Here is an 18094-nt window from a genome sequence, read left to right as displayed (position 1 = left end):
AGGCAACAGAGCATGCACAATGTCGGCACTAGTACAGTGTATATCCACCTTTCGCAGCAATGCAGGCTGCTATTCTCCCATGGAGACGATCGTAGAGTTGCTGGGTGTAGTCCTGTGGAACGGCTTGCCGTGCCATTTGCACCTGGCGCCTCAGTTGGACCAGCGTTCGTGCTGGACGTGCAGACCGCGTGAGACGACGCTTCATCCAGTCCCAAACATGCTCAATGGGGGACAGATCCGGAGATCTTGCTGGCCAGGGTAGTTGACTCACACCTTCTAGAGCACGTTGGGTGGCACGGGATACATGCGGACGTGCATTGTCCTGTTGGAACAGCAAGTTCCCTTGCCGGTCTAGGAATGGTAGAACGATGGGTTTGATGACTGTTTGGATGTACCGTGCACTATTAAGTGTCCCCTCGACGATCACCAGTGGTGTACGGCCAGTGTAGGAGATCGCTCCCCACACCATGATGCCGGGTGTTGGCCCTGTGTGCCTCGGTCGTATGCAGTCCTGATTGTGGCGCTCACCTGCACGGCGCCAAACACGCATACGACCATCATTGGCACCAAGGCAGAAGCGACTCTCATCTCTGAAGACGACACGTCTCCATTCGTCCCTCCATTCACGCCTGTCGCGACACCACTGGAGGCGGGCTGCACGATGTTGGGGCGTGAGCGGAAGACGGCCTAACGGTGTGCGGGACTGTAGCCCAGCTTCATGGAGACGGTTGCGAATGGTCCTCGCCGATACCCCAGGAGCAACAGTGTCCCTAATTTGCTGGGAAGTGGCGCTGCGGTCCCCTACGGCACTGCGTAGGATCCTACGGTCTTGGCGTGCATCCGTGCGTCGCTGCGGTCCAGTCCCAGGTCGACGGGCACGTGCACCTTCCGCCGACCACTGGCGACAACATCGATGTACTGTGGAGACCTCACGCCCCACGTGTTGAGCAATTCGGCGGTACGTCCACCCGGCCTCCCGCATGCCCACTATACACCCTCGCTCAAAGTCCGTCAACTGCACATACGGTTCACGTCCACGCTGTCGCGGCATGCTACCAGTGTTAAAGACTGCGATGGAGCTCCGTATGCCACGGCAAACTGGCTGACACTGACGGCGGCGGTGCACAAATGCTGCGCAGCTAGCGCCATTCGACGGCCAACACCGCGGTTTCTGGTGTGTCCGCTGTGCCGTGCGTGTGATCATTGCTTGTACAGCCCTCTCGCAGTGTCCGGAGCAAGTATGGTGGGTCTGACACACCGGTGTCAATGTGTTCTTTTTTCCATTTCCAGGAGTGTATATGAGAGGCAAGCCACCTCAAGTAGGATATATCTCAGAGTCATCGTAATATCGGGTTACACATCTTATGCACATTCGAGGTAAACCCACTTTGGTGTGATTTGCGTAGCAATGTAGTGCTTGCCCTAACTTGCATATCTGTTAAAGAGTCCCACAACAGTAAACATACGATTAGTTTCAAACCTAATATTCCACGTATTGGTGAACAAATATAGCACATATTGGACCAATTTTTTTTTTGAAAAACTCGTGAATGTTAATGACAATAGTTTTGGAATTAGACCTGAGGGTGATTATTATTTTGTTGGAAATGGAAGGGTTGCTTTTCATTATGACGAGTTAATTATTGGACACTAAAAACATTGGGAAATTAGGTTTACTGAAGTTATTTACAGGAACTCTCTTATTGGTAAAGATTATACTGAAAAGGACCTAAGTAACAGTAAATAAACAGCAATTAACATAATTGACTTCATGAAAAATACGATGCTGATACTATTGAAGAATGCCAAATAGGGGATAGAAATGGATGTGGAACGAGATAAAAAGTGATCAGTAAGTAAATAAAACAAACAGGCACAGGTTTTATTAAGAAGATTAATGAGGACAATGTTGGATTTATTTGGAGAAATGTTTTTAGGCATTTAACTGCCAGATTTATGGTTATTCATAGTCAAGGGATGCTGGTAACAGTAATTATTACTACGAATGTGGAGGAATAACAAAAATGTTAACAAGTATATTTAATGAATCTATTATCAGTAATCCGAAAGGTATACCATATTTAATTAAATGTAAATAATTTGTCACATGTATATTGTGAAGGATGAAAATTATGGAAAAGGGTCAGTTAGACATCAATTTGTAAACAACTATTTGAAAGGGGTCTGCCTGTTTATAATTAGTGTGACCCAGATATTTAACTTCAACATATTAGCGCATGGGGAAGTGTCTTTAATCCACTACATGAATCATGTAAACAACATTATATTGCGTATAGACACCTTAAATATGTAGAAAATAGATTAATAGCTGATAAAATATTTCGAACTTTAGCAACAGAGAGAATGCATAGCCCATTTGCTACTGCAGTTAGAGGTACAATGTATAATAAAAGAAAATTGGGAAACGGTATTTACAGTGTTACAGTTGTATGGGGATTATCAGTAATTACCATAGTTTTATGTAATATAATATCCCTGCATGTGGTAAATGAAACCCAAAAACTATAAAAGTTGTTTTCTCTACAGATCATTTGAAATCAATTTATTTTTATTGATGCATATTTAACTGAGACACAGAAAAGAAAAAAGAACAATCATATGAAAAATAGGTGGTAGCCTAACTACATAAAAAAACTGTACCACGATTAAGTAAAAAAAAAGGTGGATTTGTACCGTTAATACACTGAAGAGCCAACGAAACTGGTACACCTGTGTAATAACATATAAGCCCCCCTCCCCACCGAACATGCAGAATTGAGGCAAAACGACGTGGCATAGTCTCGACTAATGTCTGAAGCAATGCTGGAGGGATTTGACATCATGAATCTTGTAGGGCTGCCCATAAATCCTTAAGAGTACGAGGGTGGGGAGATCTCTTCTGAACAGCATGTTGCAAGGCATCCCAGATATGCTCAATAATGTTCATGTCTGGGGATTTCTGTGGCCAGCGGAAGTGTTTAATGGAGCCAATGGTGGTGGTATGGAGTGAATGGAGTGCACGCTATAGGGCGTCTGGCTCGGAACTGACGTTGAAGTAACCGATTTGTAGCAGCTCGTTGTCACTGTGGTACAAACTGCTTCTCAGATTGCTGCTACAGATGCAGTACGATGCGCCAGAGCCATACTTGGAACACGATGGTCTTCCTTCCCGGTAGGGCCGCCTGGCCGTCCGGAGTCCGGTCTTCTTGCGACCGTACAGTTTCGCGACCACCGCTTCCAGCAGTCAGGTACGGTTGCTACATCCGTGCCAGAAGGAACATGCAGCTTCTCGTAGCCGTTACTCGACGATGTTCAGACTCAGTGAGATGTTGATAATGGTGTCTTTGTCGTCCGAAAGGCGTTCTTCACTAACATCAACTCACCACCTCCAATCTCAAAGGTAACTGACGCTCAAGAACGTTACAGCTTGCATGTAAAGCAAACATGATCCTTTTTCCCATAATGGTGCTACTAGCGTTACTCTTATGCCGCCGCGCGGTATTAGCCAAGCGGTCTAAGGCGTTGCCGTCATGGTCTGTGCAGCTGGTCCCGGCGGAGGTTCGAGTCCTCCATCGGGCACGGGTGTGTGTGTTTGTCCTTACGATAATTTAGGTTAAGTAGTGTGTAAGCTTAGGGACTGGCGACCTTAGCAGTTAAGCCCCGTAAGATTGGGCTTATGCCGCTGGCTTGAAATGTGAATGGACGCCAGCTCTCAGATGTAGAAACACGCCTGACAACTTTCATTTATGTCGCACTCTCCTACTTTGTGTAACGGTTTTTTTTCCATCAGTTATGCTTTTCAGCCATGCCGGACTTTAAATTCTTTTACTATTGTGTGTTATATGATTTGAGTTTCATCGCTTTCGGAGTTACCCTGTTGTCTGTGATTTGTTTCATCTTTCTTCTGGACACATTCTAGGTTTTGTTGTTTGCTTGCGTGCGTGTAGTAAGGCAGGCTGGTGAATGTGGAAGATACTTGCTTCTTATTTCTTAGTACAAAATGGTGGAGCATCGTAGAAAGAAACGAAGATAAATCAGGCGAAAATGAGAAGAAAATAGACGCGAGAGGCAATCGTTATGATATAGATTATCTGCGGTTTTGCTGAATTATTTCACAACAATGCAGAGGTGATTTACTCAGGAGGAATGTGACAAATAACGTCCCAAGTTACCAACCTGTCTTCCACCTGCATTAGTCCTTCCCATGAAGCAGACGTTTTTTCCCGGTAAATTTTTCAAATATTCCTGTTTAAAAAGGGTAGCTTGTTGATTTTTTAGCTAAAACAAACGGTAGATAACACATTAAATATCCATAAATTTCTTAAAGATTTCACTACTTACTATGATGATGACCACTTGGAATGGTGGTCGAAAAGATAGTTCATCGTTTAATATTAAGATGTGGTGTACAGCCCAGAAGAATTCTACGAAAACTGGCTGATGCTATACCTATAAACGACTACATACTTCAGTAGTGAAAAGTGGATAATAGCAGTTTTTGTCAAGAAAACGTACGAGTTTCCGTTGTGTATAGAGCGTCGTTTGTATCCAGCTATACAGAGCTCTGTGTTTCAGTTCAGACGCAAGCGCTTCGACGCATTTGCATCGGAAAGGCCGTGGCACCTCGTGGGCGCATCGGCGCCGCAAAAGCAATATGAGGGCGCAGACAATTTACTGCGCGGAACAAAGCGAGGCATTCCGCGGGCGCGCTCGTCGCCACGTGAGCATCAGCGGCGGCCGTTGCCGCCAATGAAATTAATGCGTATAGCTGCTCAACAATTGCTTCAAATTGTTAATGAAATTCCCCTGTCCGGCCGACCCAATTACCCCGCCGTTACATTTATGTGTTGTCAGGTACGTAGAGCCGACAGCGTTCTCCTCAATAGTTTTCACTGCTGCTATTGCCGCTACGTGCCGCGGTTCAAGTGTTCTTTGTGAAATTGTTTCCGCTGGAGAAGAACCTTTCAACGTTGCTTGCTTGTGATTGCATCACGCTGTCACATAATAGCACTGGGGAACTTCTATCGCGCAAAGAAAATTAATGCAGCATTTGACCGTCTTCGGCTTCTTGTACAGACACAATGTGCCGTGTATGCTACAGAGTGACGGTTTACCAGCACAGTCTGCAATATTTATATATACTACTATCTACCTATCTTCCGTACGTACGTAAATAAATTTTCCTGCTGCGGTTTCTATCTGTTTCCTTTGGGGCAGTCTTAAGAACTCCTGTAGTGATTTTGGTACGGATTTCACTAATACTGATTCAGGGGGAAGATTTGTGTATATAATTCTAAACGTTCCATACAAATTGGCTGAACTACACTGTAAACTTTTTATCACGAACTCGCTTAAGAAGAACTAGCGTTTAATATGAAAAAAAAGTTGGACCCGGCAGGAGAACATTAGTTCATATGGAAAGCTCTAACGGTTAACATGGATTTCGGTTAAGGCGAATTAATAACTTCTTTTCAGTCCCTGCAATAATTAAATTTCATTGTAACACAAAATCCGATGTTACAATATTTTTAAGTGTCAATCTTTTTTCGAAATGAATCCAAGAAAGGTACCCATTGTTGACTCGTTCCTAACGTACTGTAGATGGGCAGCCACGAATATTACCGCAACAATCAGCGTGCTCTGTACATTTAAATTAATTCAATCGAGTTAGAATACTGAATAAAGTTTTATGAACGGTAGCACGCGGAACATGGAAAAGAGGAAAAAGCTCTAAATGTACAGGTAAAGGTTAAGATTCTAGATGAAGTGGATCGTGGTACAAAGAAAACAGCAGTTGGTGAACACTTTGGGGTTCGTAAACCTACTTTACACATGGTAATCAAGAATGGAGAAAAATCATTCATTCTGCTGCATCAGGTTCCAAAAACGTATCTATAGCGTTAAGTATCAAGACAATTGTTCATGCCTGCCTCTAACATACCTTATGATCCATGATTCAGTAAAAAGCAAATGAGACTGCCAAAAATGTAGGCATCGAAAACTTCAGTTGTTCTGCTGCTTGGCTGTATCGGTTCCTAAAGAGACATTCAGTTTCATATGTACAGACTTATGGTGAAGCCAATAAAGTTGATGAAGGAATTGTGAAACAGCTGGTTGCATGAATTAGATCGAGTAAGGGAAAAACATGCCTCGTCTGATGTGCTCAATATGGACGAAACTGGACTTTTCTACAAACTGTTTCCAAATCGCTCCTTGGAGATGGCTCAAATGGTTCAAATGGCTCTGAGCACTTTGGGACTTGACTTCTGAGGTCATCAGTCCTCTAGAGCGTAGAACTACTTCAACCTAACTAACGACATCACACACACCCATGCACGAGGCAGGATTCGAACCTGCGACCGTAGCGGTCGCGCAGTTCCAGACTGTAGCGCCTAGAACTGCTCGGACCCCCGCCCGGCTCCTTGGAGATGAAAGATGATAAGTGTCAATGCGGAACATGTAGCAAACAACGTGTAACTGTTGCCCTTGTATGTAATGCGGACGACATTGAGATGTTTCGTCCACGGGTTATCGGTTAGTCAAGAAACCGCTATGTTTTAAAAATATGAATATGTGCACTGCACCTTACTCTCATCGTAAGAAAGCTTGGATTGACGCCACATCATTTCGCAAGTGGCTTCTTCATTTCAGCAGTCGAATGGTTGCTCAAAACAAGCATGTTCTTTTTACATTGGACAGATTTACTGCTCATAACGTACAGAATCTGAGCCTAACCGACATAAAGCTTTATGTTTTTCCACCAAACGCGACAAGCAGCCTTCGGCCGTTGGACCAATGCATCATTTGTCAGGTGAAGAGAGCTAATTGCAAGCGACTTGTACGAGCTGCAGTTTGCGCCGCTGAGAACAACGCAGCAACCCCAAATCGGAATCAGCGTAACGCAATAAAAGCTATCGTAGCAGTTCGGAACTCTGTGTCACCACACCATATATAGAAGTGCTTTAACAGAGACTGGAGAAAGCAATGTTGAAGACGTCCACGAGTTAGACGATGCCACGTCATCTGATGAATGGTCATCTCTGCAAGACGCTGCGAACCCTGGGATTAGTTCTGAGGAATTCATTAGTGCAGACGATGGTGTTGCAGAATGTGCTTCTGAAGAATCTGACGTGCGAAAAGCTATGACCGAGTCGTAAGAGGGGCTATCAGAAGAAAGTGAAGAGGAGAAGAATGCAAATACTATTCCACATACCCAGCAGGAGATGTTTACAGCATTGGACATTTTAGAACGACTTTCTTCGACACGTGACGTCACTGCTGAGTTACAATCACAGTTGGTTGGGAAATTACAAGATATTTTCGTTCCCGTGACAGTCAGTGGACCATGCCTGCATTTTTTCCAAGAAAATAGTGTACGTTGTGAGTACTTGACTTTTACAGTCACTTTATAGTGTTATAAGTCAACAGTAATATAAGGTGATTGATACCGTAGTGCACAACGCATCACTGTACTACTCTACATGTACACAAATTAAAATCTGTGTTTTTCGCTTAACGCGAAATTTTTAACACCAACTCTTGATTTTTCTGTCACTTCTGATTCCTGTTAACGATGTTATACTATGTGATGAATCAACACATTCAGCACTATGCCCGTATGCCATACGGTCGCGCATTTATCGGCCGCGTCGATGCCTCCCATATCCGGCACGGGTGAATTGTTTCCACTCGCTGAAATGTGTTTTCCCGCATGCTACACGTATGCCAGCTGTAGGTTAGCCACAGTAGTTCATATTTTATCCACTACACGCAGCGGGAGTCAATATAGTAGTGTGCCGTTACAGGACATGTCGTAGGAGCTTCAGACACTAGCTGTCGAAACTGTCATAAAGGACAGAAAGCGTTTACCATCAAGCTGAAATAAAATAATTTTTTTTTCCTATTCTAATGTTCAAATGAAGAAATATACGTGATGTACATTGCTTCTACGTAAACATTAAAGCAACAATTAAAATTGGTTCTGTACCTTCAGAAGGATGTTTTACAAGAAAAATAAAGCCAAAGATCTCCTAGATCTCATAGATTATATCATGAACAAGACTGGTGTACAGCGTGTCAATTAGCTCTACACCCAATACGTTTTCGCTAGAAAAACGATGAATTGCTGAAAAAAACTTTTCCTATTATCTATTGCGAATGGATGTCGCCACGCAAAAGGCATCTATAGAGGATCCTATAAAAATGTTAGCATGGGCTTGGTAGCTGCTGGAGGGGACATTCGATCACTGAAAGCAGTAGCCTAAATAGAAATTTTGGTCTCCGTTTTCCAGAAAAGGAACCATCCACTGGCAACAAAGTGAACGCCACGTGCTGCTGTAAAATTTGCTGTGACGAAAGAAGGAGAGAGACTGACAAACGGATAAGGAAAGTTGAAGACTACGATTTGTTAGTAAATAATGTATAAATTACCTGTAATCATTTTTGCCGTAAAATATGAAATAAATGTGCACTTCTGAAGCTATTATTTGTTTTAATTTCTACTTGAAATCTTTATGAGTAAACGCGAAACTTTTCAGAGAGAGAGAGAGAGAACTTTCTCAGGTTTGTGACAAGGCTAATACTGATGAATATAAGCAAGTTTACCCTAGATTATGGGGATTCAAATAATGCTAGATGTGTGAAAATGCTTGAATACTGTCTAATTGTTGTTTAAATTTGCTAGAGTATCGCAAGTTCAGCTATACAGTCAGAGAAGAGAGGTAGCAGTGTTGAAAGTGTTAAAGTTACACACCACTTCGAAAACTATGCCACTGGCATAAACCGGTTTACGGTAGAGGTCCTTGGAATCAGTCGTACATGTTATGGGCGTAAAGCTACATCACTGCAGTACTAGGATGGCGGGAGCAACTACTAACTTTGTAAGCGACCTGTGAAGCAGAAAATATCAGATTTAAAGGTGATAAGGACACGTTTTTGGTACAGAGTTAGTATTTAACTGATCTGAACGGTAGTGTAGAAGACGGTCACACAGAAAATGTAGCTCCCGCCATAGTGGCACTGAAAGCTGGTGACCTGCGGGTATTCACAGTTATATGAATGCTTAGTGTCCGCTCTTTTGGGCATACCCGAAATAACAGACATCACACATTCATATAAGTGTAGTTTCTGGCCGGCCAACAGCTTTCATATAATTGATTCGCCTCGATGGACAACGAATCAACCTTCTTCAGTGCGGGTACACAAATACGCCCGACCTCCTGCGGGAATCTCAGAGTAATGACCGTGGAGGAAATTGACAGCGGCTGAGTATAGGCGGCGCTCGTTGTGAACATGGGTCGGGAGCGTGGCGTGCCGAGGTAGTCCACGCAGGTGCGATGAGCACTGTACGGTTAGCTCGGTGGTTAAAGCAGCAGCCTGGTAACCAGGAGATCCCGGTTTAGAATCCCAGTTCAGCACACATTTTCACTTGTCTCTGCTGACACCGCGTGACGTCCCGATGCAGGTGAAGTCACTAATTCCTTTCCTTTCCTTCCACCGACCCTCCCTCCACAACCAGTGAGAAACGTCCCCTTAGGAAAATTTATGAATTACTGTGCTGGAAAACCTCTTACTTTATTTGCTTTTCAAACAACTAAGCAAAACTGAACGTACTCAGACATTACTCTCTTTACTTATTCCGATCATCATTAAACTGACACACAATATTTTTAGCGCAACGCAATCTGACTTTCAGGAATCCCTACAAAAGAATGGCCCTAACTAACAATAATCTATACCTTTCATGAATCACTTACCTCACAAAAATATTCGTTATTCGAACTACTGCAATACAGCGAGTGCCACTACTGCCAGCTACATAAAGGATTCTAACTACTGAAGGGACTAACTACTGATAGGCGTAGTTAGCAAATGAAAGATTTTGATAAAGAACAAACAATGTATTTACCTTAATAGTGTTCAAAAGTCATCATATATATATATATATATATATATATATATATATATATATATATATATATATATATATATATATCAGTTCATGACATCCAGTCTTACAAATTTACTGTCTCTGATGGACACACGTCCAGATCATCCGCTCTCAGAACTCCGCCATCTCTCTCCCCACATCCACCACTGCTGACGGCTCACCTCCAACTGCGCAACACTACGCGCTGTTAACATCCAGCTGCCCAACACTACAATAGCAAACAACAATGCAAACCAGCCACAGACTGCACACACCACAGACAGTGATTTTCATACAGAGCGCTACGTGGCGTTACCAATAAGAAAACCTAAACAGCCTACTTACATAGCCCCATGCTCCCCACAAAAGATTTTACAAATTGTTTTGGGCACTGGTCAATACATATGTGTTAAGATTGTTTCACAATTACAATAACAAAGAAATCAAATGCACACCCTTATTGATACAATGTTGGTAAAAAACTAAAATTTTCTCACAGTCCATAAAGATAGTCCTGATCGTTCATCACAGTAAAATTGCAGTGTTTTTCTCAAAGTCTGAGCAGTAAAAGGAAATGCACACGGAAGTAGTGGATTTCCATGCAGTCTTGAAGAAGCAGTGTTGTCCTTCCAACGGAATGACAGTGCTGGAGCCGGCCGGAGTGGCCGTGCGGTTCTGGGCGCTGCAGTCTGGAGCCGAGCGACCGCTACGGTCGCAGGTTCGAATCCTGCCTCGGGCATGGATGTGTGTGATGTCCTTAGGTTAGTTAGGTTTAATTAGTTCTAAGTTCTAGGCGACTGATGACCTCCGAAGTTAAGTCGCATAGTGCTCAGAACCATTTGAACCATTTGACAGTGCTGGCTCTTGACATGCAGACAGGTAATGGGCCACAACAGAACAAACCCACAGCAGAGTCAGTCGAAGTTTTAAAGAATATTGGTAAGTAGGTAATCACAGAGCAGACCCAGTGTAGTCCTGGTAGAGATTATGGTATTGGTGGGCCATCAAAGGTGCAGACCCACTTCAGTCCTTGTGGAGACGGCCAGCAGCATTATGTTGCGACTGTGCAGGTGCACAATCACCATCGAAGAGTCTTGTACTATATAGCAAGTCCATAAACCACCACTTGTGCACTCACAAATCTTTTGGAATTATCCTTAGAACCAGCAATGCTGTTAACCAGTCCCTTGCTGAATTATCAACACATGTGCAAACACTAACAGTCCCAACATCTCAACTGTTGTGCATATACTATGACCAACAGAAATGTGTGCAGTGAAATAAAACCTAATTTGAATTCAAAATGGCTCTGAGCACTACGGGACTTAACTTCTAAGGTCATCAGTCCCCTAGAACTTGGAACTACTTAAACCTAACTAACCTAATGACATCACACACATCCATGCCCGAGGTAGGATTCGAATCTGCGACCGCCGCGGTCGCGCGGTTACAGACTGTAGCGCCTTTAACCGCTTGGCCACCCCGGCCGGCTCTTAATATGAAGAACTGGTGTCTATACAATTATAAATTTACGACATGTGAATACAATTACAAAGGTAAGAAATACATCAATTAAGAACATAACAATACAGATAACATTTGTAGTAATACGGACTTTACAAAAGAATAGAAATAAACATATACATCAGTGTTACAGGAATTATGACATAAGTAAATATATAAAAGGTCAGAATAACTTTCGAAACATCAACACACGTGAGCATTAAAACAAAAGAGGCTAAATAAAGTCTAAACATCTTTACAATGTAAATAACATATTATAAATGCAAATTATATTTGAGGATAACAGTATTCCTCATCATAGTGAATGTAGCTGAGTATTAGAAAAATTCTACAACATAAGTCTTATCAGATAAACACATAAAGACAGGAAGAACACAATTACACAAGGTACACAGATACATAGTAGAATAACACAAAAGGACAGGACAGGGTTTGTTTTCAGTGTGACATTTGGTACTGCAGTCCAACCAAAAACTTCATTCCATAGATCTTTCCTCTTATTTCAACATTTGTTTCCACCAATCCTATCCGAGCATGCTTTCTGTATTTATATGTTCACATATTTCTTACTTCATTATTTAATTTCCATTAACTTACCTCATCATTTATTTCCAATAAAATCCTATCTAAACCTGTTGTCCCTAAACCCTACTATTTTGTTCATATCCTCTTTCAAAATACTTTTTTTAGTCAAACCATTTTCTTATAGCTTCTCAATTCATTTCTTCCAATTCATCACAACGCGTTCTCTCATATATCCTACTGCATCTTAAGCTAACTTAAATCTACTGAGCTCAGATGCATAAACTAAGGGATGAGGCAATGCAGCAGCATATAACAAAGTAACACGAACAGCGATGACATAAAATGCAAATTGGCAAAGCAAGCAGCAGTGAACCCAAATTAGCAAAGCAAATGCAATATTGCAACTAATATATGTGCAGCAAACAAGAAAAATTAATCAGTAGTAAAACTGGCTTAACAGAGTAATACAAAGTGACATTCAGTAGCACTATGCCTGGCAAACAGCAGATGCCTGGCAAACAGCAGCAGCAAATGCAATAACTTATACCTAAATATGACATAGCTAAAGCAGAAAAAATAGTACACTAAAGACAACAATGCAGATAAGGGAAATATCTGTTCACATCTTAGTGTCTATGTCATTAAAGTGGTGGACCACAACAAGTTATTCTACCAAAAAAATTACCAAGTAGTTAAAAAGAAAATTATGTATGCAGTTACTGTTATTAGTCCCTTCTTATTGTTCTTTCCTTTCCAAGTGCTCCTTTTTCGAAGAATGTGGATCATAGAATTATTATTTAACAGATCTGTTGACAGAAAGTTCTCACATCAGCAAATGCATTTAATTTTATTTCATAAAACGAATGCTGCAACACAGCTGGAAAACAGATATCAAATGAAATAAGCAACTATGTAAAGCAAACCATAAAAACATCATTCGATAGCTATGTGGCATTTCATAAGTCAGTAGAAGTTCTCTCAACTCTCGTAGAAACTCATAATCAGGTTTACAGATGTAAGAATATTTCCCATCAATTCATAATCATTTCAGTAAGTAGCACCAAGTACGAGCTCCACAGTATAATCATATGTTTCTAAGTAATGAGCGTGTCGTATTTTCGATGCTTTCTACAAAGGAATGTCAATAGCGAGGTTAATCACCTCTCTTTTCTCCACCTAATGGCTTTTTCTCCAGGCAGCCGGCACAGCTGGACGCCTACAACGCATTACTTAGCTTTCTTACCGAAATATTTACGACAGCAGTTTGCACTACAGTGACAGTCTTATATAAAAAATTTCACAGGTCGAGAATTTGCATTACCAATGTGTAGAATCAAAAACCTGTAAATATAACAGTGTCCAAAAAATTTTTGTCAGCATTGTAATACATTCACGCATTTACACACATTTCATAACTCTTAAAGTACGATTCTTGGTTTCCAACATCCTTTTTCACAAACCAGAGTCCCTAACCACTACTCACTATTCCTAACCTTATTACACATATACATATTCGTCGACACTTCTTCAATATTTCATCATAATAAATACATAGCATAATCAAATTCCTCATATAGCATCAGCTTATCGATCATAAACATACCTCAGCAGCATGATACACATCGTCGTTGTAATAATAATATCATAACACCTCAGTCAAATCTCAAAAATGTCGTAGCTTTCTGCAATGATTTCAAAACCTTAAAAAAATTCTCTGCTCATTTCAATAGTGTCATCTACCTCAAATGTACTTTAAAAATCATGATGCCATACCAAATACATCATTCAAAGCTCTCATAGTATCACAATGGTTCTGAAAAAATATGAACAGTTCACAAAGTACAGACAAAATACAATTTCATAAGTGTGAAGTTATGCAACTGTGTAATTGCGTAAACATCTGTCACTGATGTAGTAAAAAAATGTTTGTTTCTCTGTTAAATAATCAGATAGCTGTGTAATTATGTGTTAGAGAAATATGGTACCGATGTGTAAAGTTGTATAAGCAAATACCATATTAGCTAGGGCTCCTTGTGCTTGCTACACACATGGTACACAAAGTAAGCTTGTACCTCCCTGAGGATTGATGTAATTATACCCTCAGGTGTTACAGATTACAGAAATGGAGTGAAATGTATCACGGAAAACTTTCTTTGTAATTCAAGAATCTTTGAAAATAAGTGTTTTAAGTACAAAATTAATCACTCAAATACGTGTGCTGCTGCGCCAAATTGTGCGTCTTGTTGTAACATAATCTCTGTCATTACTTGAGGGTAAAAAATGTGCCAAGTGTCGTAATTATCGTCGTCCGTAAGCAAAGTTCGTGGAAGTGAATGTATTTACCTCATAATAAACAAAAGCGAAATGCTATGCATATAGATATCGTAGTTATTACGTACAGTACCATGATCAAGAAAGTACTGTAATGTAATGTATTGTTGTGCTACAGAAGAGGCGGTCTCATTGTAGCTACACCACAAAAGTTGCTACTAAAACATGTTTTACTTTCCAGAATAATACAGAAAAACTGTGCAGATATAAAACAGATACACCGCAAAAGCAACAATGTAAATTGTGTCACACATTAGTTGCGTCGTGATATAATCGTGTAGCTGTCAAAGAAACCAAGTGCTAAGTCACCTTTAATCTCACAGAATGTACCTCAAATAAAGAATATCTTTTCAAGTAAACCAAAATGTTGCATTAAAATCTCATTAGCAGGGTAAGTTCTAAGTATGTAAGCCTATATTCGTTACGTAATCATGCAACTGACAAGCAAGAATGTACAAGTAACAACACTGTGTCGTCTGTTCACTATAACAATGCATTCTCTTCGTTCTAGACTGGATAGTTAACTTTAAAACATAGTTGCATGTTAACAGTTTCTAAGTGTGACGAAGAGTACTAGTATCGTGAAGTGAAAAATTTTATATCAAAGACTATGTTAAGAAGCAGATTATCTCTCAATAAACGGTTTTACATGTGAAATGTGGTGCAATCCTTGACTCTTCATAATACTCAGAGTTTCAACTTGAACGCACTTATCATGTGATATACGTCGGTAAAGATTACTGGAATTTTTCTCAAGGTTAGAGTCTATGTTATTTTCCTCTGAGCAAGCCGGCGCACGTGGCTGCCTGCGGTGCGAGTCATAGTCTGTCTCTTTGTTGGCACTCGTCGTTATTGGGATTTGGAGATCTAACTTGTATATATTCACCTTGTAGAGAGGGCCCTGCCCTGTTTGAATCCCGCCAGTTCTGACGAAATTCAGGTCTGTCGTATTGTCGATAGTTTACATAGTTTCTCTTTTGTCAGTCATGTGGTGGAGAATTTCTCCCGGACACGTAACTGCACGGTGGACCGTTGCGTCTGAAGTTATTCTGTCTCCCTTGATAGTAATTATTTTGGTTCCCATATTGTCTGTTTCTCTGATTGTCTCTGTGATAGTCATTACTGAATAGAGGTGATCTTTCCGTGCAATTATTACTACTCTGCCAACGGTTGTCATATGGGTGGTGTCTGTTTTTTTTATCACGATTTACGTTGTAAGAATAGCCTTGTCGTGTCCAGTTATTATTTCTTTCATCGCAGAATTGTGATGGATGTGACCTGTAATTGTTGTGTTCCTGTTTTCGCGTCCTGCGATTGTCAGTGTCAATTTCCAATTCTTGTAACAGTCCCTGAAAAGCTTCAATGTCGTCTTTGCAACGTCCTGCCGAAATAATTTGTCGTAAATATTTGACTAAGCAAATGTGGATAAGTTCTGAGGGGCTGTATGGGTTTGAAAGATACTGATTCTTATGTAACATATCTTCAAAATATTTGACAAGACTGGAAAATTCAGATTGTTCGAAATGTTTCATCATTATGATGCTATGTTTTACTCGGTCTTGTGTAGCTTGAGACCAATATGCTGAGAGGAAGGCATGATAAAATTCTCCTTCACTGTGACAATCGTGAATGACCGATCGCATTCTTACAGCTGGTTCATTCTCTAAGTAGCCACACATAAATTCTAACCTATGCTCCAATGACCACTTGGGAGGAAAACAATGAGAGAATTGATGGAGCCATGCTTGTGGATGAATGTCGTTGTCAGAATTCTTAAATGTTTTGAATTTAAGTGTAGTAATGAACAGCTTATAGTCAAAATCATCATTTTGGCCAGTCGCACATCGGTCATTGTTACTTCGTTTCGGCGGTTCCATCTCAAAATTCGGTGTACCTTGCCAGTTTCTTTCATAATTTCCGAAGTGCCTTGTGTTATTATTTTGTCGCTGTTCCGTATTTCTATGTCCCTCTTCCCGTGTTGGAGCGCGGGTGTCCTCTGAAATATGTAATTCTTGCATTATTTGTGCCAACTGATCTTGTACTTCCTGGATTTCTCTTTAGTGTTGTGAATTAATTTAATTCTAATTTTGTTTGAATTTCCTAATTTGTTCGTATTCTTCTGTGTCATTGAAGGCTACGGGTCTTGGGTCATTCAGATCATCATCTACCTTTGTAGATAAGTTAGTGAACTGATCCGAAAGTTCGGCTACTTTCTCCAATAGTGAACTGATTTCCTCAGTGTGTTTTTCTGAACCAAGTTTCAGAGTATCCAGTTGTGTTGAAATCGTATCTACTGTGTCCTTTAAGATTTCCTGAGTTTTTGCAAGTTGCGTAGCTGAATCGGTAGATGCCACTGAGTCAATTTTAGCTTGAAAGGTGTCGTGATTTTCATTTTCAGTTCTTTTATGGCTGTTTCGTGATCCTACAGTGTATTTTCATGCCACGAAAAAATAGGTTGAAAATGGTCACAAATTTGTGTTTTTACGTCCTAACAGACTTTTTGACATTTAGATTCGAATTTAAGTAACTCAGCAGTTAAAACTTCACGTGTTTGTTTAAGCGTGGTGTCTAACTTTTGAAGCTGTTGCCGTGTTTGTCTCTGATTTTGATCCATTGTGTCTAACGTTTGAAGCTTTTGTCCCATTTGTTGCACTAATTGTAATAACAGTGCACTGGTGTTTGAAACATGTTCCGCAGTGCTTTTTGGCAGTTAAATTGCACCGGTAACATTCACATTTTGACAAGCAGAAGATGTGTCTTGACTTATTTCGGAAAGCGGTGAGGACCCAAAGCCTGAATCTACAGTATTTGCGAGAATGTGTCCTGTCATTTCGGATTCCTGAGGCGAGCTGTTGCCGACCGATCGATCGATAAAGCTTCCCTGTTCACTAATTGTTTTACTGTCCATACCATTATTTGCAGCCCGCTCCATTTCCGTATGCACAATTACCAAATTACTATATTGAACATTACTTAATTCGTTACCCGGTGGCGCTAACACACCTCTTTCGTCTTCACTGTCATTTCTCAGTTTACTTTGGAGCCTAGTATTACGCTTTTCACACGCCATTATTGTCACAATATTTCACACGATAACACAGAAAAGTATAATTTGAAGAGCAAAAATAAGAAAACACATTAACATAGCACTGAAAATAATATCTAGTTAATCACAAGCGCAGCTGCGAAATACTTGGTGCAAATATACATCCATGCCACAACTGTTTTACTGTACAACAATGAAAAACTACAACTACAAAGGAAATTCTCTCTGTAATTACGCGCTAGCAATAAATAATAGCTACACTAATTACACGAACTACAAGAAAAATCAGAAAATTCCAGTGAGATATCCTCGGCTAAGGGTCGACGTCTGAAACATCCCTTTAGAAAAATTATAAATGAATTACTGTGCTGATAAACCTCTTACATTATTTGCTTTTCAAACAGCTGAGCAAAACTGAACGTACTCAGACATTACTCGCTTTGCTTATTCTGATCATCACTAAACTGACACACAATATTTTCAGCGCAACGCACTCTGACTTTCAAAAATCCCTACAAAAGAGTGGCCCTGACTAACAATAATCTATACCTTTCATGAATCACTTACCTCACAAAAATCTTCGTTACTCGAACTACTGCAATACAGCGAGCGCCACTACTGCCAGCTAAATAAAAGGTTCTAACTACGGAAGCGACTAGCTACTGATAGGCGCAGTTAGCAAACGAAAGATGTTGATAAAGAACAAACAATGTATTTACCTTAATAGTGTTCCAGTGTCA

This window comes from Schistocerca americana, chromosome 4 (assembly GCF_021461395.2).
Source record: "Schistocerca americana isolate TAMUIC-IGC-003095 chromosome 4, iqSchAmer2.1, whole genome shotgun sequence".
NCBI classification, from domain to species: domain Eukaryota; kingdom Metazoa; phylum Arthropoda; class Insecta; order Orthoptera; family Acrididae; genus Schistocerca; species Schistocerca americana.
The sequence above is the reverse complement of the archived record's forward strand: the minus strand, read 5'-3'. Positions refer to the sequence as shown.